The sequence below is a fragment of the Carcharhinus amblyrhynchos genome, chromosome 34 (assembly GCF_965287045.1).
Source record: "Carcharhinus amblyrhynchos chromosome 34, sCarAmb.v2.hapA, whole genome shotgun sequence".
Lineage (NCBI taxonomy): Eukaryota > Metazoa > Chordata > Chondrichthyes > Carcharhiniformes > Carcharhinidae > Carcharhinus > Carcharhinus amblyrhynchos.
The window spans coordinates 6,414,509-6,440,622 of record NC_137357.1 but is presented as its reverse complement, the minus strand read 5'-3'; the positions used below and the strand labels follow the sequence as shown (position 1 = coordinate 6,440,622).

Here is a 26,114-nt window from a genome sequence, read left to right as displayed (position 1 = left end):
AGAGCCCTGGTATTCACACGGATATTTCTACCAGGGAAAGAAACATAGAAGACAGGAACAGGAGGAAAACTTCGAATCCACTCCACCATTCATCATGATCATGGCTGATCATCCAACTGAATAGCCTTATCCTGCTTTCTCCCCATAACCTTTGATCCCCTTTGCCCCAAGTGCTATATCCAGCCACCTCTTGAATACATTCAATGTTTTGGCATCAACTACTTCTTGTGGGAATGAATTCCACAGGCTCACCTTCCTCCCTCCTAAACAGTCTACTCTGAATCCTCAGGCCTCTGGTTCTGGATACTCCCACCATCGAGAATATCCTCCCAGCATCTATCCTGTCTAGTCCTGTTAGAATTTTATAAGTATCTGTGAGATCACCCCCCTCATTCATCTGAACTCCAGTGAAAACAATCTGAACCTCATCAATCTCTCATACATCAGTCCTGCCATGGTGTTGAGATCTGGCTGGTTTTGATAGGCACTAGTCGCAGAATCACAGAATAGTACAGTGCAGAAGAGGCCCTTCAGCCCATCGAGTTTGCACCAATGTATGAAATGCCCTGACCTGCCCACCTAATCCCACTTGCCAGCATTTGGCCCATTACCCTGAATGTTATGGTGTGCCAAGTACTCATCCAGGTACTTTTTAAAGGATGTGGGGCATCCTCCCTCCACCACCCTCCCAGGCAGCGCATTCCAGACCCTCACCACCCTCTGGGTAAAAAAGCTTTTCCTCAAATCCCCCCTAAATCTCCAACCCCTCACTTTTAACTTGTGTCTCCTCGTAACTAACCCTTAACTAAGGGGATCAGCTGCTCCCTATCCACTCTGTCCATGTCCCTCATAATCTTGAACACCTCAATCAGGTCGCCCCTCAGTCTGCTCTGCCCCAGAGAAAACAACCCAAGCCTATCCAACCTCTCTTCAGGACTGAAACGGTCCATCCCAGGCAGCATCCTGGTAAATCTCCTCTGCACCCGTCCAGTGCCATCACATCCTTCCTATAATGTGGTGACCAGAACTGTACACAGTACTCCAGCTGTGGCCTCACCAAAGTTCGATACAACTCCAACACAACCTCTCTGCTTTTGTAATCTATACCTCGATTGATAAAGACGAGTGTGACATATGCCTTTTTCACCATTCTATTCGACCAGAAGGCCATAAGACACTGGAGTAGAATTAGGCCACTCGGCCCATCAAGTCTGCTCTGCCATTCAATAATGGCTGACATTTTTCTCATCCCCATTCTCCTGCCTTTCCATCTTCCGAGATCTATCTGGTGATTGTACATTGCCAGCCTAACTAAGCACAGCTAATCCAGGTACAACTGGAATAACTATTTTATGAAGGTGCTTCATATTAAAGCATTAGTACAGGTTCACCTTCTTAAATCAAAGGAATTGCGACTTGCAGTCCAATTAGCCAATCACATCAGGATTGTTATATTTCCTTGTGCACATTTATTCAAGATATTGTAAAATTCTGTATTCCCCACCAGCAGTTTAAGCAACTGACAGTTAATTGAAGTGGTCTGGTGATTGTCTCCACTAATAGCAGCTGAATCGCTGCTCTGTCCCTTTAGTAACTTGCCCCACTCTCGCTTTGCAATGACCCATGCGGCCTGTGACAATGAGAACATATTTTCCTCTCCAAGTAAAAGGGCCTGCATTGTGGCAAGCAGTCAGTTGTGCTCGGGCGAGCAGCTAGTTTGCGAGGAACAATGGGTTCGGTTTGTTTGCGGTAAGTTCCAATGGATGAAGATATCAGACTGTCAGGGTTTAATTCCAGAATTCAGAAGCAAGAGACACTTAACCATGTGATGACACCAAACATATAAATAAGAATAATCATAGAACACAGAACACTACAGCTCAAAGAGGCCCTTCGGCCCACAAGTTGTGCCGATCATATCCCTACCTACCAGGCCTATCTATAACCCTCAATCCCATTAAATCCCATGTACTCATCCAGAAGTCTCTTCAAAGACCCCAGCGAGTTTACCTCTACCACCACCGACAACATAACCATAACCAACCTGTAATAACCATCTTAAAATTGCCCACTTGGGAGTGGAAGAAGAACAGGATTGGGGGGTGCTGGGGTTGGAAGGGGGTAAGGGGGTGGGGATACATTGAAAGTATGTGCTACTTTTTACTACTTCAGTGATTCCTGTTGACCAAATGCCATCCTGTTCAACTTGGGAGAAAAATGCCCACTGTTGCTCTGAGTGTCTGAGCTTTCTCCAACTCCTTAGACCTGGATGGGGAGTATTGTACACACCGCACTCCAGAGAGCTACACCACTGGCTGGGAGCTCCCACCACACTTCCACTGTTGCCAATAGGGGAGCCACTTTTGGTTTTAAACAGTCTCGACCTGTACAATCCCTACAGTGCAAAGGGGGGCCATTTGGCCCATCGAGTCTGCACCGACTCTGTGACTGAGTATCTTACCCAGGCCTCGTCACCATAACCCCACGTATTTAACCTGTTAATTCTCTAACCCATACACTTTGGGCACTCAGAATCATAGAATCTTAGAATCCTACAGTGCAGAAGGAGGCCATTTGGCGCATGGCATCTGCGCTGACCACAATCCCACCCAGATTCTATCCCCATAACCCCATGCATTTACCCCAGCTAGTCCCACTGACACTAAGGGACAATTTAGCATGGCCAATCCACCTAATCTGCACATCTTTGAATACTAAGGGACAACTTAGCATGGCCAATCCATCTAACCTGCACATCTTTGGACACTAAGGGACAATTTAGCATGGCCAATCCACCTAACTTGCACATCTTTGGACACTAAGGGACAATTTAGCATGGCCAATCCACCTAACCTGCACAACTTTGGACACTAAGGGACAATTTAGCATGGCCAATCCACCTAACCTGCACATCTTTGGACACTAAGGGGCAATTTAGCATGGCCAATCCACCTAACCTGCACATCTTTGGACACTAAGGGACAATTTTAAATGACCAATCCACCGAACCTACACATCTTTGGACTGTGGGAGGAAACCGGACCAGCCGGAGGAAACCCACGCAGATATGTGGAGAATGCGCAAACTCCGCACTGACAATGTCTTGGAATCGAAACTGGGTCCCTGGTGCTGTCAGGCAGAGTGCTAACCACAGTGCCACCACTAAGGAGCAATTTAGCATGGCCAGTCCAGCTAACTTGCACATCTTTTGACTGGGAGGAAACTGGAGCACCTGGAGGAAACCCACACAGACACAGGGAGAATGTCTGTGTGGAGTTTGCACAGTCACCCAAGGCCGGAATTGCACTCGGATCCCTGGCACTGTGAGGCAGCAGTGCTAACCACTGTGCCACCAGGCAGTATCTCATTGTATTGGCATTAATGTTCCCTAAAACTTCAGTATTCCCCCGTTAAGGTTTTGCATAGAATTCCATGGGATTTAGTTTTACAGCTCAAATGACCTGAAGCACTATTTTGAATACTCTGTGAACTCATATTCTTAAATGGCCCCACTCTTTCAGGGGCAGCATGGTGGCAGAGTGGCTGGCACTGCTGTCTCACAATTCCAGGATATGGGTTCGATTCCCGGCTCGGGTCACTGACTGTGTGGAATCGACACATTCTCCCCACGTCTGTGTGGGTTTCCTCAGGGTGCTCTGGTTTCCTCAAAAGATGTGTAGGTTAGGTGGATTGACCATGCTAAATTGCCCCTTAGTGTCCAAAGATGTGCAGGTTAGGTGGATTGGCCATGCTAAATTGCCTCTTAGTGTCCAAAGATGTGCATGTTGGGTGGATTGGCCATGCTAAATTGCCTCTTAGTGTCCAAAGATGCACGCATTAAGTGGATTGGCTGTGCTAAATTGCCCCTTAGTCAGGGGAACTGGCGAGGGTAAATGCATGGGGTTATGGGGGTAGGGCCTGAATGGGATTGGTGCAGACTCAATGGGCCGAATGGTCTCCTTCTGCAATGTTTGTATTGTATTCTATTCTATTCTAGTATTCAGCCACACAAATTAATCAGGTCCCACATTCGGTGCTTGGTCTTTGCTAAGTTAGCTAGCTTCAGATGGGCCAGGGGACCCGAGAATCAATCTTAGCCCCTAATAAGGGAGTGAATGTTCAGTATTGGTGCCAGAACCCTTTGCTTTTCAGTGTCAAATTTTCATTTGTACCCATTGCCTCTGACACAGAAGAATGCTGGTTGGAACGTTGATTGATGGAGCAAAAAGGTTCAGTAAGCCCCCAGGGCTTCAGTTTGAATCCAGTCCAGAGGAAGGAACAAAGTGTGTTCTCAGTTAGTCTGTAACCCAGCAACTGACAGTTGGATGCCCTCAGATTACACTCCAATTAGGGACAATCATGACTCTGTTCCAGAATGCCAAGCAGAAGAGTCAGAAGTCCCACAACACCAGGTTAAAGTCCAACAGGCTTATTTGGAATCGCGAGTTTTCTGCTCCTTCACCAGGTGAGTCAGAAGGGCAGAGTATGGAGTATAAAATGTGGAATGAAAATGTCACCCAGTGCAATTACCGGCCTGCCTTTTGCACTGTGGGTAAGCCTGCAGTAACACTGCAGGTTGAAGTGGAACAGGCTATATTGTGGCAGCATTGTGATTCCCCTCCCTTAGCGCCTCCATCCACACAAAGCTGTCCCGTCACAACTCAAACAGACCGCACCCCACCTGAACCCCCCCGTCGCAGCACAAACCACACCTTCCCCCCTCCGCCCATTACCACTGCGCGTGCGCGCGCACACACACACACACACACAGCACTCAGAACATAAACAGGCATGTGTGGTGCAGAGAAGTGCACATGAGGTGAGGTTCTTTCCATGTCTGTAGGTTTCCTCCGGGTGCTCCAATTTCCTCCCACAGTCCAAGTGGCGTGCTGATTAGGTACATTGACCTGAACAGGCACCGGACTGTGGCAACGAGGGGATTTTCACAGTAACTTCATTGCCGTGTTAATGTAAGCCTTACTTGTGACTAATAAATAAATTTTACTTTACAAAGCTGTAAGTTCTTGAACAGCAAGGGCCACTGGCAGTAACTATCCCTGTTTCACAGTTGCAATAGGGCCACGGTGGCACAGTGGTTAGCACTGCTGCCTCACAGCTCCAGGGACCTGGGTTCGATTCCCAGGTTGGGTCACTGTCTGTGTGAAGTCTGTATGTTCTCCCCATGTCTGTGTGGGCTTCCTCCCACAGTCCGAAGATGTGCTGGTTACGTACATTGGCTGCGCTAACTTTCTCCTTAGATGTCAGGGGGATTAGTGAGGTAAACGCATGGGGTTATGGGGATAGGGCCTGTTGTCAGTGTGGACTCAATGGGTTGAATGGCCTCCTTCTGTGCTGTAGGGATTCTATTCCATGATTCTAATGTGGCGACATCATTGCACTTCATCCTGGCTCCTGATCTATTGTATGATCTGTCAAACCTGGATACCTCTCGTTGAATCATCAAAGGCCATTCAGCCCACTGAACCTGTGCCAGCTCTTGGGAAGAGCTCCACAACTGATCCCACTGTCTCCCTGCAGTATTTTTCCTTTTGAAAGTTCCTGTTGAATCTGCTTCTGCTCTTTCAAGGCGTTGTAAATAAGATAACATTCCTCCTCCACCCAATTCTGTCTGTTGTTGTTTTTGTCAATTGCCAATTGCTCTGGTTAACAATCCTCTTGACAATGGAAATAGTTTCAGCTTCTTGACTCAATAAAACCTCTTGATAATGAATGCTCCCTGACATGGCTATCTCTTTGGCACAGTAGTAGGTCGGGAATAAAGGAATCAAAAGGCCACAGCTTCTTTAGTGAGCAAGTGGTTGAGTAAAGACCTCTTGCTGCTGACTGTCAGCACAGACCAACCGCTGGGGTGTGTGGACATGAAGGGAGTGTAGTGTTACAGTCATAGCTAGGGTGTAGTGAAAGATCAACTTCATGCAAGGTAGGTCCATTCAAAAGGCTGACAGCAGCAGGGAAGAAGCTGTTCTTGAGTTGGTTGGGATGTGACTTCAGACTTTTGTATCTTTTTCCCAGTGGAAGAAGGTGGAAGACAGTATGCCTGGGGTTGGCCACTTGCTGATCTCTGTGTCCCACCTCACTGCTGAATAACTGGCAGAATATTCGCCACAGGTTTTCCAAGTGAAATTTCACCCCTTATGTGTGGCACATGACACAGTATCAGGCCAACCTGTGACACAAGCAATAGTGGCGCAGTGGGTTAACACTGCTGCCTCACAGCGCCAGGGACCTGAGTTCAATTCCCGGCCTAGGGTCACTGTCTGTGTGGAATCTGCACGTTCTCCCCATGTTTCCATGGATTTCCCCTGGGTGCTCTAGTTTCCTCTGAAACACATGCTGGTAAGGGGCTAAATTCTCCGTCAGTACATCCAGACAGCCGCCGGAGTGTGGCGACTGGGGGATTTTCACAGTAACTTCATTGCAGTGTTAATGTAAGCTGACTTGTGGCACAAATAATTAAACTTTAGACAACGTGGACATATTGTGAAGTGACACAATTTGGGCAAAAGGAATGTGGACAGACAACATAATACAAGTAATGCAATTCTAGGTGCGACTAGAGGGGCAGAGGAATGTGGGGTTGTATGAGCGCAAATCATGGAAGATGGCAGAGCTGGTTAAGAAGCTAAAGCACATGGGGTCCTGGGTTTTACAAACAGAGGCACCACGCACAAACACAAGGAAGCTACGGTCAACCTTTTAGAAATACACTGGTTCAGCTTCAACTGGAGTCTTGTGAACAAGTTCTGGACACTGCACTTTTGGAAAGGCTTGAGCAAACAGTGCAGAAAAGATTCATGAGAATGGCTCCAGGGATGAGGAATCTCAACTGCGAGGGCAGATTGGAGAAGATTAGAGTGGCACAGTGGGTCAGCACTGCTGCCTCACAGTGCCAGGGCCCCAGGTTCGATTCCGGCCTCGGGTGATTGTCCGTGTGAAGTTTCCTCCGGGCGCTCCAGTTTCCTCCCACAGTCCGAAGGATGTGCAGGTTCAGGGGATTGGCTATGCGAATTGCCCCTTAGTGTCCAAAAATGTGTAGATTTGGGGGATTAGCAGGATAAATGTGAGAGGTTACAGAGATAGGGCAAGGGGTGGTCCTGAGTGACACGCTCTGTTGGAGAATCAGTGTGGACTGGATGGGCCAAATGGTCCCCTTATGCACTGTAGGGATTCTATGAATCTATAACTGTCCTCCTTGGAGAAAAGAAGGTTGAGAGATGATTTGTTTAAAATCACAAAGGAGTCTGGGCAGAGTAGATAGAGAGAAACTGTTCCTCAGTTTACCATAAGACCCAAGAGCAGAATTAGAACATAAGAACATAAGAAATAGGAGCAGGAGTAGGCCATCCAGCCCTTTGAGCCTGCCCCGCCATTCAATAAGATCATGGCTGATCTGTCGCTGCTCAGTTCCACTTTCCCGCCCTCTCCCCATAACCCTTAATCCCCTCTCTTATCAAAAACCCATCAACCCGCGTCTTAAAAATATTTAGCGAGGCAGCCTCCACCACTTCAACGGGCAGAGAATTCCAGAGATTCACCACCCTTTGAGTGAAGAAGTTCCTCCTCAACTCCGTTCTAAACCGCCCCCCTTTTATCTTGAGGCTGTGCCCCTTAGTCCTACTGTCTTTTTTGAGCGAGAAGAGTCTTTCCACCTCTATCGTATCCATCCCATTCACCATCTTATACGTCTCAATGAGATCTCCCCTCATTCTTCTAAACTCTAACGAGTACAAGCCCAGTTTATTCAGCCTCTCCTCATAGCTCAACGCCCTCAACTCCGGTATCAGCCTAGTAAACCTCCTCTGCACTCCCTCCAAGGCCAAAATATCTTTGCGCAGGTGCGGCGCCCAAAACTGCACACAGTACTCCAGCTGCGGCCTCACCAATGCCCTATACAGCTGCAGCAAGACCTCCCTACTTTTATATTCAATCCCCTTCGCTATGAAGGCCAGCATCCCATTCGCCTTCCTGACCACATGCTGCACCTGCAAGCTGGGTTTTTGCGACTCATGCACAAGGACCCCGAGGTCCCTCTGCACCGTCGCCTGCTGCAGTTTTTCGCCCCGTAAGTAACAGTCCTTCCTACCATTCTTCCTACCAAAGTGGACCACCTCACACTTGCCAACATTAAATTCCATTTGCCATTTCCTGGCCCATTCGCCCAGCCTATCCAGATCCTTCTGTAGACTCTCCACACCCTCCGCACAATTTGCCGTTCCCCCAATCTTGGTGTCATCAGCAAATTTCGACACCCTACACTCGGTTCCCTCCTCCAGATCATCTATATAAATGGTAAATAGCTGAGGCCCCAGCACCGACCCCTGGGGCACTCCACTAGTCACCATCCGCCAATCCGAATAGCACCCGTTGACCCCCACTCTCTGCCTCCTATTTGACAACCAATCCTCTATCCACGCTAACACCCTACCCCCAACTCCATGTCCCTCGACCTTCTGCAATAACCTCTTGTGAGGTACCTTGTCAAACGCCTTCTGAAAATCTAGAAAGACCACATCCACCGGCTCTCCTCTATCCACCGCCCTAGACACATCCTCATAGAACTCCAGTAAATTTGTCAGACATGACTTCCCTTTAATGAAACCGTGCTGCGTCTGCTCTATCAAGCAATTCCCTTCAAGATGCCTCACTATTTCCTCCTTAATGACAGATTCTACTCGGCCCATCAAGTCTGCTCTGCCATTCAATCATGACAGATATGATTCTCATCCCCAAGGCCAACACATCCTTCCTTAGATATGGGGCTTAAAACTGCTCACAATACTCCAAATGGGGTCTGTCCAGATCCTTATAGAAACTCAGAAGTACATCCCTACTCTTGTATTCTAGCCCTCTCGACATGAATGTTAACATTCCATTTGTCTTCCCAACTGCTGATTGAACCTACAACTTCACCTTAAGAGAATCTTGAACAAGGCTCCCGAGTCCCTTTGTGTTTCTGATTTCCTAAGCATTTCCCGATTGAAAGAATAGTCTGTGCCTCCATTCCTCCTTCCAAAATGCACAACCTCACACTTTTCCACATTGTATTCCAGCTACTGCGTCTTTGTCCACTCTCCTAAACTGTCCAACTCCTTCTGCAGCCCTCCCCTGCTTCCTCAGTATTGCCTGTCCCTCTACATATCTTTGTATCATTTGCATTACCAGAGTCATACCTGGAATGGGAGCGTTGTCTTGTGAGGAAAAACTGTTCAGGCTCGGCTTGAATCCACTGGAGTTGAGAAGAGTAAGGATGGCTTGACTGAAACATGATCCCGAGGAGTCTTGACGGGGTTTCTCCTCTTGTGAGGGAATCTAGAACAAGAGACAAATGCAGTGTTAGCATTCATGTTGAGAAGGCTAGAATACAAGAGCAGGGATGTACTTCTGAGGCTGTGTAAGGCTCTGGACAGACCCCATTTGGAGTACTGTGAGCAGTTTTGGGCCCCGTACCTAAGGAAGGATGTGCTGGCCTTGGAAAGGGTCCAGAGGAGATTCACAAGAATGATCCCTGGAATGAAGAGCTTGTTGTATGAGGAACAGTTGAGGACTCTGGGTCTGTAATCATTAGAGTTTAGAAGAATGAGGGGGGATCTTATTGAAACTTACAGGATACTGCAAGAACTGGATAGAGTGGATTTGGAGAGGAGGTTTCCACTCATGGGAGGGATTAGAACCTGAGGGCACAAACTCAAATTGAAGGGATGCTCCTTTAAAACAGAGATGAGGAGCAATTTCTTCAGCCAGAGGGTGGGAATCTGTGGAATTCATTGCCCTGTGGAGGCCAGGTCATTGAGTGTCTTTAAGACAGAGATAGACAGGTTCTTGATTAATAAGGTGATCAGGGGTTATGGGGAAAAGGCAATGGGGATGAGAATCATATCAGCCATGATTGGATGGCGGGACAGATTCAATGGGCTGAATGATCTAATTCTGCTCCTATGTCTTATGGTTACTGATTAAAAATAAGGGGGTGCTCATTTGAAAATGGGATGAGGTGAGATTATTTTCCCTGAGGGTCATGAGTCTTTGGAACTCTCTTCCTGAGAAGTGGAGGCAGAGTCTTTGAATATTTTTAAGGTGGAGTTGGATAGATTCTTGGTAAGTAAGGGGGTGATAGGTCACCAGGGTAGGTGGATGCAGATTTGAGGTCACTATCAGGTCAGCCATGGTCTTCGCAAATAGCAGAGCAGACTCGAGGGGCTGAATGGCCTTCCCCTGCTCCCTGATCATATATCTGCATTGGCAGAAGGCTCGAGAACCAGGGGATATCGATGTGAAGTGATCGGTGAAAGAATCCAGAAGCAATATGAAGGAAATCATTTTCATGCAGCGAGTGGTTGGGTTGCCTGAGAACGTGGTGGAGGGAGATTCAATTGAGGCTTCAAAAAGGGAATTATCTGAAGATTAGGAAATTGCAAGGCTCTGCAAAAAGGATGGGGTGAGTCGGACACGCTCATGCAGGCATAGCTGTGGCTGGGCCAGCATTTATTGCCCATCGCTCATTGCCCTTGGACTGAATGGTTTGCTAGGCCATTTCAGAGGGGAATTTAAGAGTTAAGAATCACATTAGGTTGATTGGCCATGCTAAATTGCCCCTTCGTGTCAGGGGGACTAACAGGGTAAATACATGGGGCTATGGGAATAGGGGCTGGGTGGTCGGTGCAGACTCACTGGGCCGAATGGCCTCCATTGTGCACTGTAGAGACTCTATGTAAGCCAGACTAGGTAAGGATGGCAGATTTCCTTCCCTAAAGGACATTCGTCAACCAAATGGGGTTTCCCGACAATGGCTTCATGGTCACCATTCGACTTTTAATGCCAAATTTTTAATGAATTCAAATTTCAACATGGTTGGATTTGAACTGGAGGGCATTAACCTGGGTCTCTGGGTTACGAGTTCAGTGACAGTGCCACAACGCCACCACCTCCCCTGTGTGGCCTCCCTCTGCATATTCAATGTGAGCAATCTCGGGGGTTAGCACGAGCGACATGGATGATTTCTAGCCCCTACTTCTCAGAACAGCGGTAGCCCGATTCGGAGAACTGGAAATTTAATGAGTTATCGTTGGGGCAGTGGGAGGGGTGGGCTGATTACAGCTCCAATTCAGCACAGCAATCCCCAGGTTGCACTGGTGGAAGAATTTACCAAATAGCTTGTTCCACCCAGAAAGATAGCCAGTGAAGAATGCAACTGTGCACACTTTTATAGGCTTTTGTTTGCAGTGAGTCACATTACAAGCATGCGCCTCCTAACCATACCACCATAATTTTACTCTGAATCCCCAGTTAACAGTCATCTCCCTGCACATGCAACTTGGGTGGCACAGTGGTTAGCACTGCTGCCTCACAGCGCCAGGGACCCAGGTTCAATTCCCAGGGTCACTGTCTGTATGGGGTTTGCATGTTCTCCCCATTCGTGTCTGCTTGGGTTTCCTCCGGGTGCTCCGGTTTCCTCCAAAGATGTGCGGGTTAGGTTGACTGACCGTGCTAAATTGACCCTGGTGTCAGGGGAACTATCTAGGGTAATTGTGGAGGGTTACAGGGTTTGAGCCTGGCTGGGATTGTGGCCAGTACAGACTCGATGGGCCAAACGACCTCCTTCTGTACTGTAGAGATTCTATGATCTGCAATTAGCAAGAACATACAATTAAAAGCCAACAATTATTTACACGGGTGTGAACAGGCCAAGTGAAGGGAACCCCACCACACTGATTCACCCAGACCGTGGGGGGAATTTTGAGACCTTCCCGCCGGTTGGATTTTCCAGTCCTGTGGAGACATTTGGGATGATCTTAGCAAAAAAAAATGCTAATTTCCGACCGATTATCCTTTTCAGCAAGGCTGTAAATGAAATTTTGTGCCACTTTCTGCAAAAAAAGATGCACAATCTGATTCCTGCCAGTTGGAAGGAGCCAATTCTCACTGGAAAACCAGCTGTTCACACTGGAGGGCGCTATTGTGCATGGGCAGATCTCTCTGTGCAGCAATACAGAACTGTCAGTCCCCCTCCTGGATGTCGCCCCCACCTCCTCCCCTTAGGTCCCGCTCCATCATGGCTGCAACCCTGCCCCTGAACACCAGGGGGCCCCTCAATGGCCAGTCTTACTGGCAAGGCCAACATATCATGTCCCTGTTGATGGGGACCATGCATGACCCTTGTCAGTGAGGCCATCAGGCAAGTGAGCCTGGATGATTCCATCCCAAGCCCACTAATTATTATGAAATTCAAATTTAAATATTCAAATCAGCCTCAGGCAGGGCAAGGCGATCATGCCGAAAACCCAGGGTTGCTAAGATCACGAGAGGCAAAAAGACCACCTGGGGCGGCACGGTGGCACAGTGGGTTAGCACTGCTGACTCACAGCGCCAGGGGTCTGGGTTTGATTCCAGCTTCGGGTCACCACCTGTACAGAGTCTGCATGTTCTCCCCTTGTCTACCAGGGTTTCCTCCAGGTGCTCCAGTTTCCTTCCACATTCCAAAGATGTGTGGGTCAGGTGGATTGATCACACTAAATTGTCTAAAGATGAGCAGGTTAGGGGAATTGGCTGTGCTAAATTGCCCCTTAGAGTCTAAAGGTGTGCAGGTTAGGTGGATTGGCCATGCTAAATTGCCCCTTAGAGTCTAAAGATGTGCAGGTTAGGTGGATTGGCCATGCTAAATTGCCCCTTAGAGTCTAAAGATGTGCAGGTTAGGTGGATTGGCCATGCTAAATTGCCCCTTAGAGTCTAAAGATGTGCAGGTTAGGTGGATTGGCCATGCTAAATTGCCCCTTAAAAAGATGTGTAGGTTAGGTGGATTGGCCATGCTAAATTGCCCCTTAGAGTCATGTGTAGGTTAGGTGGATTGGCCATGATAAATTGCCCCTTAAAAAGATGTGCAGGTTAGGTGGATTGGCCATGCAAAATGGCCCCTTAGAGTCCAAGGATGTGTAGGCTTGGTGGATTGGCCATGCTAAATTACCCCTTAATGCTCAAAGATGTGCAGGTTAGGTGGATTGGCCATGCTAAATTGCCCCTTAGTGTCCAAAGATGCGTAGGTTACATGGATTGGCCATGCTAAATTGCCCCTTAGAGTCATGTGTAGGTTAGGTGGATTGGCCATGATAAATTGCCCCTTAAAAAGATGTGCAGGTTAGGTGGATTGGCCATGCAAAATGGCCCCTTAGAGTCCAAGGATGTGTAGGCTTGGTGGATTGGCCATGCTAAATTACCCCTTAATGCTCAAAGATGTGCAGGTTAGGTGGATTGGCCATGCTAAATTGCCCCTTAGTGTCCAAAGATGCGTAGGTTACATGGATTGGCCATGCTAAATTGCCCCTTAGTGTCTGAAGATGCGTAGGTTACATGGATTGGCCATGCTAAATTGTCCCTTAGTGTCCAAAGATGCGTAGGTTACATGGATTGGCCATGCTAAATTGTCCCTTAGTGTCTGAAGATGCGTAGGTTAGGTGGATTGGCCATGATAAATTGCCCCTAAGTGTCAGGGGGATATGCAGGATAGCTATGTGAGTTTGGGGGAAGAGAGCTTGGGTGGGATTGTGGTTGGTGCAGGTTCAATGGGCTGAATGGCCTCCCTGTGCACTGTAGGGATTCTATGATTCTATGAAACTGGGAGTGAAGGCGATTTTTTTTTTCACCTTACACGCGATCTCACTGGTTTGCCACACTGGCAGTGTGATGAGCCGGTAAGATCACCCCCGGTGGCTTATTGAATGGCTTGTCGCGTTTTCTTGCCCTCCCCATCCCCCTGCTGTGATCGGGCTGTAAAACACCGTCGGGTATGATTACCTTACAGAAGCTTCCTTTTGGGTGAGCAGTCATGGAATGCAACAATTGAGGATTAGAGAAGAGTGGGTCCAATGGAGTCCAGCTGCCCCCCTTGTTCAAGAACATTTAGAATCAAGGCTGGTACACTAGCGCAGTGCTGTAGGAGTGCAGCACTGCTGGAGCTGCCGTCTTAGGATAGAAGAATCCCAACACAGCAGAAGGAGGCCATTCGGCCGATTGAGGCTGCACAAGCAATGATCTCATCCAGGCCCTATTCCCATAACCCCACATATTTACCCTATTAATCCCCCAAACACTGGGGTCAATTTAGCACCGATCCCCTATAACCCCATATATTGGCCCTGCTAATCCCCCCTGACACAGATGGATAATTTGGCATGGGCAATCCGCCTAACCAGCACATCTTTGGACTGTGGGAGGAAACCGGAGCGCCCGGAGGAAACCCACACAGACACGGGGAGAACGTGCAAACTCCACACAGGACAGTGACTCAAGCCGGGAATCGAAGCCAAGTACCTGGTGCCATGAGGCAGCACTGCCAACCACTGTGCCACCCTGCTTTTGGAGGGTCCTTCCTGCCCACTGGGGGGGGGGAGGGGGGGGGCGTGGTTGGAAAAATCCCAAAGCACTATTGTGAAGAGGAGCAGAGCAATCCTCCCCTCGATGTCCTGGCCGATACTTATCCTCCAATCAATGTCGCAGAAACAGACTATCTGGTTGGTATTGCGTGGCTGTTTAGCGGGAGCTTGCTGCACGCAAATTGGTTGCCTGTGTTGTAACCGTGATGACACTGGCTGTGAGTGCTTTGATTTCAAAGAACATTACAGCACAGGAACAGGCCCTTCGGCCCTCCAAGCCTGCACTGACCATGCTGCCCTCTGAACTAAACCCCTCCCCCCCCCCCTCTTCTGGGGACCATATCCCTCTATTCGCATCTTACTCATGTATTTGGACAGACGCCCCTTAAAAGTCACTACCGTATCTGGTTCCACTACCTCCCCCTGCAGCGAGTTCCAGGCACCCACCACCTTCTGTGTAAAAAAAGACCTGCCTCGTACATCTCCTGTAAACCTGTGCCCCCTAGTAATTGACTCTTCCACCCTGGGAAAAAGCTTCTGACTATCCACTCTGTCCATGCCTCTCACAATCTTGTAGACTTCTATCAGGACTCTGCCCCCCCCAACCCCACCAATCAACCAACCAACCAACTACACCAACCCTCCTCAGCATCCGTCCTTCTCCCTTGCAGTCCTTTCCCCACCCCATCCCAGAGAGCAATCAGTTGTGTGGGGCTGGTGATGATGAAATATGCTTTGATCAATCGCCAGCCTGCCTACGGTTCTGTACCACTGAGGCAGTTGCCAAGGCAACCATGCTGTACCGAGGTGAGGTGAGGTGGGATGGGGTGGGGATGGGGTGGGGTGATTGATGGCTTTTGAGGTGTCACTGAAATGGGAAGTGCTTCTCGGAAACGCAAAAACTTGTGACCTTGGGAAATTATTATCCTGTCGGAAAGACAATAAATCCTCCACGACAGGCAGATGTGATCTCATTGGCATCTCAGGAGATTTGGCTGCTCAGGCAGCAGTTGCGATGGGGATCTCACTCCACTGATCTCTGCGGGTTTTTCAACCGGTAAAAAAGAGGAGGACTCTGACAGCCAGGAGCAAGCTTCGTGGCCCCTCAGCGTGTGTGTGTGTGTGGGGTTTCTTTTTGGTGCTATTGCTTTGTCATTCTAGTCTCCTTTACCCCCTGCTTCTCCCTGGGAATGGGTTTACCCAGCTGCTCACCAGCCGGGAGGGAGGCAACAGGCTGAAAATGACGCTCTCAGCTTTGCACTGTTAGCTCTCCCTGAATGTTGGCAAGAGGAGGGTGAGCCTCCAGGGGTGCAGCGGAAGGCCCTATTCCTTCATCTGCAAAGAATTTTTATTTTTTTTTGGTTTTGCGTTCCCCGCCCCTGGAGAAGACTGGTTCGTTCGCAGATATTTGTCCTCTTCTGAAATTTGCTGTTCCGTTTCTGGAACGACAACAACAAAAAAAAAGGATGCGCTGGGTGTTCTGTGCGAAGCTGGAAGATTCCAGCACCAAAAGGCATTTGGATTGACAAAGCGAAGGAAATGCAGTGATATCCTGGTACCCAAGCCTGTGCACAATGTTATAACAGCTGCTCAGAGAGACAGACAGACAGACAGGACAAGAGGACTGCTGGTGGCCACGGTGAGTACTGAGGAACCATCATAAATCTAATGCTCTGCGCACGTTTGCCATTCTTCTTACCTTCTGCAAGATGACTCCCCTTCCTGTTTCAGGAGCAGCAGATGAACATGTCGGGGAGTGCCTCCCCCAGGTTGTGTTGGAAAGGGGAAGGAGATGAGATTCGATGTGTGTGTGAGAGAGAGGGGGGGGGGGGCGTGTGTGAAGAAAGTCATGCTTCGATAGCCAGGTAAATGGACTGAATTGTAAAGCCGTTCACATCTTTCGCAGGCATTTCTGTATCCTGGTTTTAATAGTTCAGGTTAACTATTACCCGTCGTGTCAGGTTAAATCATCGCTAGTCAGCTCTCGCCCTCAAAGAGGACAGCAATCTCTGGTCATCTGGGGCTACGGCAGCTTAACTTACATTATGGTGTCACACCCACTCCCCATGACTGGAATTTTCATCGAATCCCTTCAGTGCAGATTAGGCCCATCAAGTCTGCACCGACCACAATCCCACCCAGGCCCCATCCCCGTCACCCTGCATATTTACCCCATTAATCCCCTAAGGGGCAATTTAGCATGGTCGATCCACCGAACCAGCACATCTTGCAGACTGTGGGAGGAAACCGGAGCACCCGGAGGAAACCCACGCAGACATGGGGAGAAGGTGCAGGCTCTGCACAGACAGTGACCCGAGGCCAGGAATTGAACCCGGGTCCCTGGCGCCGTGAGGCAGCAGTGCTAACCATTGTGCCCCTTTTGTGAATGAACTTTACCAGGCCCTGGGTCCTCCAGCATCCTCCAACAAATCCCTAAAAACAGCGATGATATAAATGATTTCAGAAAGCGTTTAATTTTGTGTAGTTTGCACATTCTCCCCGTGTCTGCATGGGTTTCCTCCAGGTGCTCCAGTTTCCTCCCACACTCCAAAGATGTGTGGGCCAGGTTAAATATTTGAAAGGTGTGGCTGGACGAGAATTTCTATAACATGATCGTGAGGCTAGGTTGTGTGACATGACTGGCATGGAGATGCCAACATTGAGGGATTGAGTGTCATGGGCAACAGAATGAGGGTAACATTTCCCTCTTGGAAACCTGATTGGGTTTTTATAAATGGCATCCTCTCTGCTTATCTGTGGACTTTCCATTGTAAATTCTTTTCAGTTCGAGAGAGAGCCACTTTCCCTGCTCACCATCACTGACCTGTAATTCATGGTGGAAATGGCAAGGCCAATGGGTGATGCCCCCCATAGCCAAACAGCCCACCACACTTTAGACAGCCACTGGAAGAACGTGAGGGGCTTGGGAGGGTGTTGGTCGCTCTGGGGGGGAGGGCATGACAGTAAGTGTGGGCGGGGGGGGACTGTACGCAGCACCGATCCCACAGAGAGCTGCACGCAAGGAACAGGAAGAGCTTGGAAAGCTCGGTGCCATAGTTAGTTTTCCCTCTCCTCCCATTCTTGGCCTACACACTGGTATCGGGGAAAGGCCAGGGTCTCAGTTCTTGGCCTGTGACCTCCCCTCACTCCCGGGGACCCTGCTTTTCTAGGAAGCACAGAGGGGGTAAAGAGAAGAGAAACTGTCATTTTGGAGAGCATGTTTCACATGACTGGAACATTCCCAACAAAAAAAAATCACTGCGCACAGCAAATTTGTACACAGCAAGATCCCACCAGCCACAGATGGGCTGAAGGGCCAGATGGTCTCCTTTTAGGTAATGTAGGCCGAGGATCAGATCCTGGCAAGGGCAGCCTTCCTCCTTTCCCCTTCAAATAGTCCCGTGGGACCTTTCACACCCACCCACAGCCTTCCCCAATTCAGCACCCCGTTCAGAGGATGACACCTGTCACCCTCAGTGCTGCCATCCAACAAGTGACAGACTCAGAGGGAGGACTATTCCTCGTACTGGAGGCAAACTGATCCGCCAAGGAAAGTGGGCTTGACGGAAGTGGCCAACTGAGGCGGGGGAATCGATGCTCGAGAGAGAACTTTGGTCTGAAGACCCTCAGGACTGAGGTGGGGGGGGTGGGGGGGGGGGGGGGGGTAGTTTCTTCACTCAGGCGGTTGTGAATCTCTGGGATTCTCTAGCCCAGGGGGCTGGGAGTTTCCATCATTGGCTGCATTTAAAGTGGGGATCAGCAGGAGTTTTGCTCCCTCAAGGAACGTGTGAACGGCAGGAAGTATGCAGGAGGTCAGGTACTATCGCAGGGTGGGCTCGAGGGGCCGAATGGTCTACTCCTGATCCTATTTTTTAACGTCCTTATTTGTTCTTGATTACAAGAACGCAGAAAGTTCTGAAACTTAGCTCAGCAAGACTCCAATTCATGTGGTAACAACTGGAATACAGATTCATATTTATCTCCATCAGTATTTAGACGGGGCGGTGATGGCCCAGTCGTATTATCGCTAGGCTATTAATAGACTATTAATCCAGAAACTCAGCAAATATTCTGAGGACTTGGATTCAAATCCAGCCATGGCAGATGGCGGAATTTAAATTCAGGTTAAAAAAAAATCTGGAATTAAGACGACCATGAAACCATTGTCGGAAAAACCCATCTGTTTCACTAGTGTCCTTGCGGGAAGGAAATCTGCCGTCCTTACCCGGCCTGGCCTACATGTGACTCCACAACCACAGCAATGTGGTTGACTCTTGACTGTCCTCCAAGGGCAACTCAGAGATGGGCAATAAATGCTGGCCCAGCCAGCAACACCCGTGTCCTACGAATGAATAAAAAAAAACATGGTGATCTGAGAGGAAATGACAAGGCTACAAGCTAATTGGGAGTTTCAGATGGATTATATGTACAATTCTTGCTGGGCTCCATTATCCAAATTGGAATTGCAACATATTGTGTAGGACATAGCTCTGTTTCCAACTTCCAACTAGGCAAGTGACTGGCACTGGGCAGCACATTGCCACAGTGGTGAGCACTGTTGCCTCACGGTGCCAGGGACCCAGGTTCAATTCCCGGCTTGGATCGCTGTCTGTGCGGAGTCTGCATGTTCTCCCTGTGTCTGTGTGGGTTTCCTCTGGTTGCTCTGGGTTCCTCCCACAGTCCGAAAGACATGCTGGTTAGGTGCATTGAGCCACGCTAAATTCTCCCTCAATGTACCCGAACAGGTGCAGAGTGTGTTGACGGGGGGGTTTTCACAGTAACTGCATTGCAGTGTTCATGTAAGCCTACTCGGGGCGCTAATAAACTTTAAACTGGTAGCTGCCTGGCAACTGATGACAACTGTCAAGGAACTGTTGCCAGCAAAGAACAACCTCAAGCCTATCACCAGCTTCTGATGGTTAGGTGCATTGGCCATGCCAATTGACCCTTAGTGTCAGGAGGATTAGCAGGGTAAATGTGTGGGGTTAAGTGAATCGGGCTTGGGTGGGATTGTGGACGGTACAGACTTGATGGGCCAAATGGCCTTTTCTATATTGCAGGGATTCTATGATATCCTGATAGTCACCTGCCACGTATACCTTGAACCCACTTATTCACCACACTTGCTATAATATTAGGTACTGGAAGCTTATTAATTCCCTTGGCCTGGAAAGGTAGATGACAGCACCAGACATTACACCATTAGCTGTGCTGAGTTTTCTATTTGGGCTGAACACACTAGAATGTGCAGTGTTGGGGAATAGACCTTACTTCTCTGTATCTGTTACTCCTGAAATGGAGATGTCAGCAGTTAGTTCTCACTGCTTTTTTGATTTGATTTATTATTGTCACATGTACTGGGATACAGTGAAAAGTATTGTTTGATCTATTAGTGTCATGTGTACTGGGATACAGTGAAAAGTATTGTTTGATTTATTATTGTCACATGTATTGGGATGCAGTGAAAAGTATTGTTTGATTTATTATTGTCACATGTATTGGGATACAGTGAAAAGTATTGTTTGATTTATTAATGTCATGTGTATTGGGACACAGTGAAAAGTATTGTTTGATCTATTAGCGTCATGTGTACTGGGATACAGTGAAAAGTATTGTTTCTTGTGTGCCATACAGACAAAGCATACTGTACATAGAGTACATAGGGGAGAAGGAAAGGAGACAGTGCAGAATGTAGTCATAGTTAGTGTGTAGAGAAGGATCAGCTGAATATATGGAAGACCCATTCAGAAGTCTGATGGCAACAGGGAAGAAGCTGTTCTTGAGTTGGTTGGTACGTGATCTCAAATGTTTTTTGATTTGATTTATTATTGTCACGTGTATTGGGATACAGTGAAAAGTATTGTTTGATTTATTTTTGTCATGTGTATTAACATACAGTGAAAAGTATTGTTGGATTTATTTTTGTCATGTGTATTAACATACAGTGAAAAGTATGGTTCTTTGCACACTGTACAGACAAAGCATACCATTCATGGAGAAGGAAAGGAGACAGTGCAACATGTTGTATTACAGTCATAGCTAGGGTGTAGAGAAAGATCAACTTAATGCGAGGTAAGTCCATTCAAAAGCCTGATGGCAGCAGGGAAGAAGCAGTTCTTGAGTCAGTTGGTACGTGACCTCAGACTTTTGTATCTTTTTCCCGACGGAAGGTGGAAGAGAGAATGTCCGGGGTGCGTGGGGTCCTTAATTATGCTGGCTGCTTTGCTGAGGCAGCGGGATGTGTAGACAGAGTCAGTGGATGGGAGACTGGTTTGCGTGATGGACTGGGCTACATTCACGACTCTTTGAGGTTTCTTGCAGTCTTGGACAGATCAGGAGCCATACCAAGCTGTGATACATCCGGAAAGGATGCTTTCTGTGGTGGGTCTATAAAAATTGGTTTCAAGTTACCTTCCCTGACTTTTCTCGTACACGCCAATGTCGACATGTCCTCTCTCAGCACCATTTGCCCTTGTGTCTTTTCTACAACATTTACCAAATGATTGCTGAATTGCAATGACACCACTGGAGATCATATTTCAAAGCAGCAGTCTAAAGAAATGCCAATAAAAGACTCTCTCTGCTCATCATATTCCAATCACAGAGGTGAATGGCTGTACTTGTACTCAACGCATTACTCAGCCCCCACGTCCCCATGATGCACTTAATGATGCCTTCATAGCGAGAGGATTTGAGTATCGGAATAGGGATGTTTTGCTGCAATTGTATAGGGTGTTGGTGAGGCCACACCTGGAGTATCGTGTGCAGTTTTGGTGTCCTTATCTGAGGAAGGATATAGATCAGTTGGAGACTTGGGCAGAGAGATGGCAGATGGAGCTTAATCTGGACAAATGTGAAGTAATGCATTTTGGAAGCATACAGATAGGAAATATATAGTAAATGGTAGAACCCTTAAGAATATTGATAGGCAGAGGGATCTGGGTGTACAGGTACACAGGTCACTGAAAGTGGCAATGCAGGTGGAGAAGGTAGTCAAGAAGGCATATGGCAGGCTTACTTTCATCAGCCGAAGCATTGAGTTTAAAAATTGGCAAGTCATGTTGCAGCCTTTATAGAACCATAGTTAGGCTGCACTTGGAATATAGTGTTCAATTCTGGTCGCCTCACTACCAGAAGGGTGTGGAGGCTATGGAGAGGGTACAGAAAAGATTTACAGGGTACAGAAATGAGGGGAGATCTCATTGAGACGTATAAGATGATGAATGGGATGGATAGGATAGAGGTGGAGAGACTCTTCCCGCTCAAAAAAGACAGTAGGACTAGGGGGCACAGCCTCAAGATAAAGGGGGGGCGGTTTAGAACGGAGTTGAGGAGGAACTTCTTCACTCAAAGGGTGGTGAATCTCTGGAATTCTCTGCCCGTTGAAGTGGTGGAGGCTGCCTCGCTAAATATTTTTAAGACGCGGGTTGATGGGTTTTTGATAAGAGAGGGGATTAAGGGTTATGGGGAGAAAGCGGGAAAGTGGAACTGAGCAGCGACAGATCAGCCATGATCTTATTGAATGGCGGGGCAGGCTCGAAGGGCTAGATGGCCTACTCCTGCTCCTATTTCTTATGTTCTTATGTTCTTATGGTACAGAAAAGGTATGAGGGGCATTAGCTATGAGGAGGGGTTGGAGAAACTTGGTTTGTTCTCACTGGAACGACGGAGGTTGAGGGGCGACCTGATGGAAGTCTACAAGATTCTGACAGGCATGGACAGAGCGGCTAAAGGGATCAAGGGATATGAGGGGGATGGTGGAATCAGGATATTGAATTGGATGATTAGCCATGATCATAATGAATGACAGAGCAGGCTCGAAGGGCCGAATGGCCTACACCTGGTTCTAAATTCGATCTTAAACCACAACACCATCTTTGCCTCTGAATTCTATCCACTGACACTTGAGATTTGGAATTGTTGGCAGCTTGTCTATTTTGGGTGGATCAGTGAGTCGCACTCTCAGCTCGCAGTCAGAAGGTTGCCAGTTCAAGACTCGCTGCAGGATCTGGGCACAAAACCCAGGCTGACACTCCCAGTGCAGTGCTGAGGGAGTGCTGCACTGTTGGGAGGAGCTGTTTCTCAGGTGAGACGTTAAACAAAAGTCCTGTCTGCCCTCGAGGGTAAATGAACCATTGACGCTATTCAGAAGCTGAGCAGCAGAGTTCTCCCCGGTGTCCTGCCCAATAGTTATCCCTCAGTCAGCCTCACACAAACAATGCTGCTGATTGTGGGATCTTGCTGTGTGCATACTGACTGCCATGTCTCCGACATTACAACAGTGACTATATTTTTATTCTTGGGACAATAGCATTTATTGCCCATCCCTAGTTGCCTTTGGCGGGGTCTGTTAAGAGTCAACCACATTGCTGTGGCTCTGGAGTCACATGTAGGCCAGACCAGGGCAAGGATGGCAGATTTCCTTCCCTCAGGGACATGAGTGAATCAGATGGGTTTTCCAAACTATGGTTTCATGATCATCAATAGATTCTTAATTCCAGATCTTTTTTATTGAATTCAAATTCCACCATCTGCCGTGGTGGGATTCGAACCTGGGTCTCCAGAGTTAGCTGAGTTTCTGGATTAATAGTCTAGCGTAAATACCACTCGGCCATCATCTCCCCAACTACACTTCAAATGCATGTCTTTGGCTGCAAAGCACTTAAGGACATCTGTAAGGCAATACATAAATACAAGTTTGCTTTTTGGACACATTTTCCAAATAGCTCTCGGTGTTTAAAATGGTCAATCCATCCAATGCTAGAGGTTTGGCATCGCAATCCGAATGCAGGATTCCATAACCAACAAAAAGATAAATCCATGTAAAGCTAAACATGCAAAAATCTCACAGCAAAGAGCATCCCCACTGATGAGGCAACACAACCACTTGGAGGTTCCCATCCAAGCCATTTACCATCCTGACTTGGGAATATGTCAGTCGTTCCTTCACTGTCACTGGGTCAAAATACTGGAGATCCCTCCCTAACAGCACTGTGGGTGTACCTACCCTATGGGGACTGCAGCGGGTTCAAGAAGGCGGCTTACCCACCACCTTCCTAAGGGGCAATGAGGGATGGGCAGTAAATGCTGGGTTAGGTGGATTGGCCATGTTCAGTTCTCCCTCATTGCCATGGGAATGAGCCAGGTAAATACGTGGGGCTATGGGGACAAGGCCTGGGCGGGATTGTGGGTGGTGCAGGCTCGATGGGCCGAATGGCCTCCTTCTGCACTGCAGGGACTCTATGAAAGCTGAGGGGTTACAGTGTAAACTCAGCAAAGGAGCTTTTCTTCATACTTGCTCATTGTCCTTCTCAACGATATAAATGCTTTCATTTTCACATTTGTTATGACATCGGGCTGTATAAATGAGGTAAGCCAAGAATTCTGAAGCCTTTTACACCGAAATCTGAGGACTTGACCTCAGCTTGAGGCCAAGGTTTAATGCTGCAATATTGATTGTAATCTTGCCCTGAGAATCAGCTATCCTCACTCTGCTACTCAACTGACAGACCAATCAATAAAGCTAACCTACATCTTAAAATAGGATGGTCTATAATGTCAAGAATTGAATAAATTCACCATTGTTTTGTTAGTTAGATTGATTTTGGAGTTTGGTTTAAAGTTTATTCACAAATCGGCTTACATTAACACTGCAATGAAGTTACTGTGAAAATCCCCGAGTCGCCACACTCTGGCGCCTGTTCGGATTACACTGAGGGAGAATTTAGCACCTCATCGGCACGTCTTTTGGGCGGAAACTGGAGCACTCGGAGGAAACCCAGACAGACACGGGGAGAAGGTGCAGACTCCACACTGACGGTGACCCGAGCCGAGAATCGAACTGGGTCCCTGGCGCTGTGAGGCAACGGTGCTAACCACTGTGCCACCCAGCTCGCCAACTGAGCTATTTGCCACTCTCCCTCTCCCCCTGGCTCAGTGGTAGCATGGAATTCTGTGCACATGCAGCCAGAGAACGTGTGTACACTGTGGGAGGGGCAGCAGGATTAGGATTATGAGAATGGTTCCAGGGATGAGGAAGATAGACTGGAGGAGGTGGGATTCTTCTCTTTGGGGCAAAAGTTTGACAGAGGTGTTTAAACCCCTGAGGGGTCTGGACAGAATAGATTGGGAGAAACCTCCCCACTCGTGAAAGGCTCGGGAATGGGAGGGCACAGATTCACAGGAATTTGTCGAGGAAACAACATCGAAATGAGGAAAAAAAAATCGAAATGAGGAAAAATGTTCACACACTTAGTGGTTCGGTCTGGAATGAGCTGCCTGAGAGGTTTAATCATGACATTCAAAAGAGAATTAGCCTGTCATTTGAATGGTCGTGCAGTGGTTAGCACTGCTGCCTCACAGCGCCAGGGACCCGGGTTCGATTCCTGGCTTGGGTTACTGTCTGTGCAGTGCCTACACATTCTCCCCGTGTCTGCGTGGGTTTCCTCCGGGTGCTCCGGTTTCCTCCCACAGTCTGAAAGATGTGCAGGTTAGGTGCTAAATTCTCCCTCAGTGTAACCTGAACAGGCAGTGTTAATGTAAGTCTACTTGTGACATTCATAAACAAACGTTAGACTTTAAAAGGGGAACAACATATAGGGGGAGAGGGAGGATAGATTTCACATAGCTCACAGTCAGTGAGATGGTGCAGACACGATGGGCCGAATGGCTTTGTTTTACGCTCTAAAAATTCTGTGATTCTTCCAAGTAACTGCACAGCAAAGGTCATGTGTAGATGCAACAAGAGACGGAGTATATACAGCAAGAGGTTGTGTATATACAATCTGGCCACAAGGAAGATAAAGGGGAGGGGATAGTATGGGGGGGCATGTGGTATAGATAGAAAAAAGAGTTTTTAAAGTTTATTTACTAGTGTCAAAGTAGGCTGATATTAACACTGCAGTGAAGTTGCTATGAAATCCCTTTGTTGCCACAAGCCAGCACCTGTTTGGGTGCACAGAGAGAATTTAGCACAGCCAATGCACTTAATAGCACGTCTTTCAGACTGTGGGAGGAAACCTGAGCACCTGGAGGAAGCCCACAGAGAATTCAGCATGGCCAGTGCACTTAACCAGCACATCTTTGGACTGTGGGAGGAAACCGGAGCACCCGGAGGAGACCCACGCAGACACGGGGAGAACGTACAAACTCTGCACAGACAATGACCCAAGCCGGGAATCGAACCCGGGTCCCTGGCACTGTGAGGTGGCAGTGTTAACCACTGTGCCACAGGGCTGCCCTCGTGATTGTCAGGCTCTCAAAGGGAGCTGGGATGGGGAAGAGAGATGCTGCATCATTGTCCCAGAATGCTGCCATTGACCTGGGAGCATTACATTTATGAAATGAAAACAGACATTTGATTCCTCAACTCCCGCTTTCCAACAATTCACTAAAGGTTGCCCTTCATTCCAGGTTAATTTTTACACCCTACGTTGGGAGACATTAATTAAACCCTTCTTCATTGATCTTTTGCTAAGCTATATTGGTTTGAGAGCTTTGGGCTTGTGCCTCATAGAAGTCTACAAGGTTATGAGGGACATGGGCAGAGTGGATGGTCAGAAACTTTTTCACAGGATGGAAGAGTCAATTTTTAAGGGGCAGGGGTTTAAGATGCGAGAGGCAAGGTTTAAAGGCAGAGGGTGGTGAACTCGCTGCAGGGGAGGTAGTGGAAGCAGATACAATAATGACTATTGAGGAGCATCTGGACAAATCCATGAATAGGATGGGAAC

At 48.0% G+C, this 26,114-nt stretch overlaps 2 protein-coding genes across 4 annotated transcripts in view; one reads left to right on the top strand and one right to left on the bottom strand.

Moving 5' to 3' along the window:
- LOC145361445 (leucine-rich repeat LGI family member 3-like) overlaps window positions 1-26,114 on the bottom strand; it is a 103,089-nt gene that overhangs the window by 37,234 nt on the left and 39,741 nt on the right. For 2 of the 3 annotated variants that reach the window (XM_080217261.1, XM_080217260.1), the window contains exon 3: window positions 9,192-9,330. The gene's annotated coding sequence lies outside the window, so the exon portion shown is untranslated. Of the gene's footprint in view, window positions 1-9,191; window positions 9,331-16,083; window positions 16,188-26,114 lie in introns of those variants that run through there. The other variant, XM_080217262.1, reaches the window with a different exon arrangement.
- The window catches only part of dmtn (dematin actin binding protein), a 67,658-nt gene continuing 57,087 nt past the window's right edge, over window positions 15,544-26,114 (top strand). Inside the window, exon 1 of the mRNA XM_080217263.1 lies at window positions 15,544-16,023. The gene's annotated coding sequence lies outside the window, so the exon portion shown is untranslated. The remainder of the gene's footprint in view (window positions 16,024-26,114) is intronic.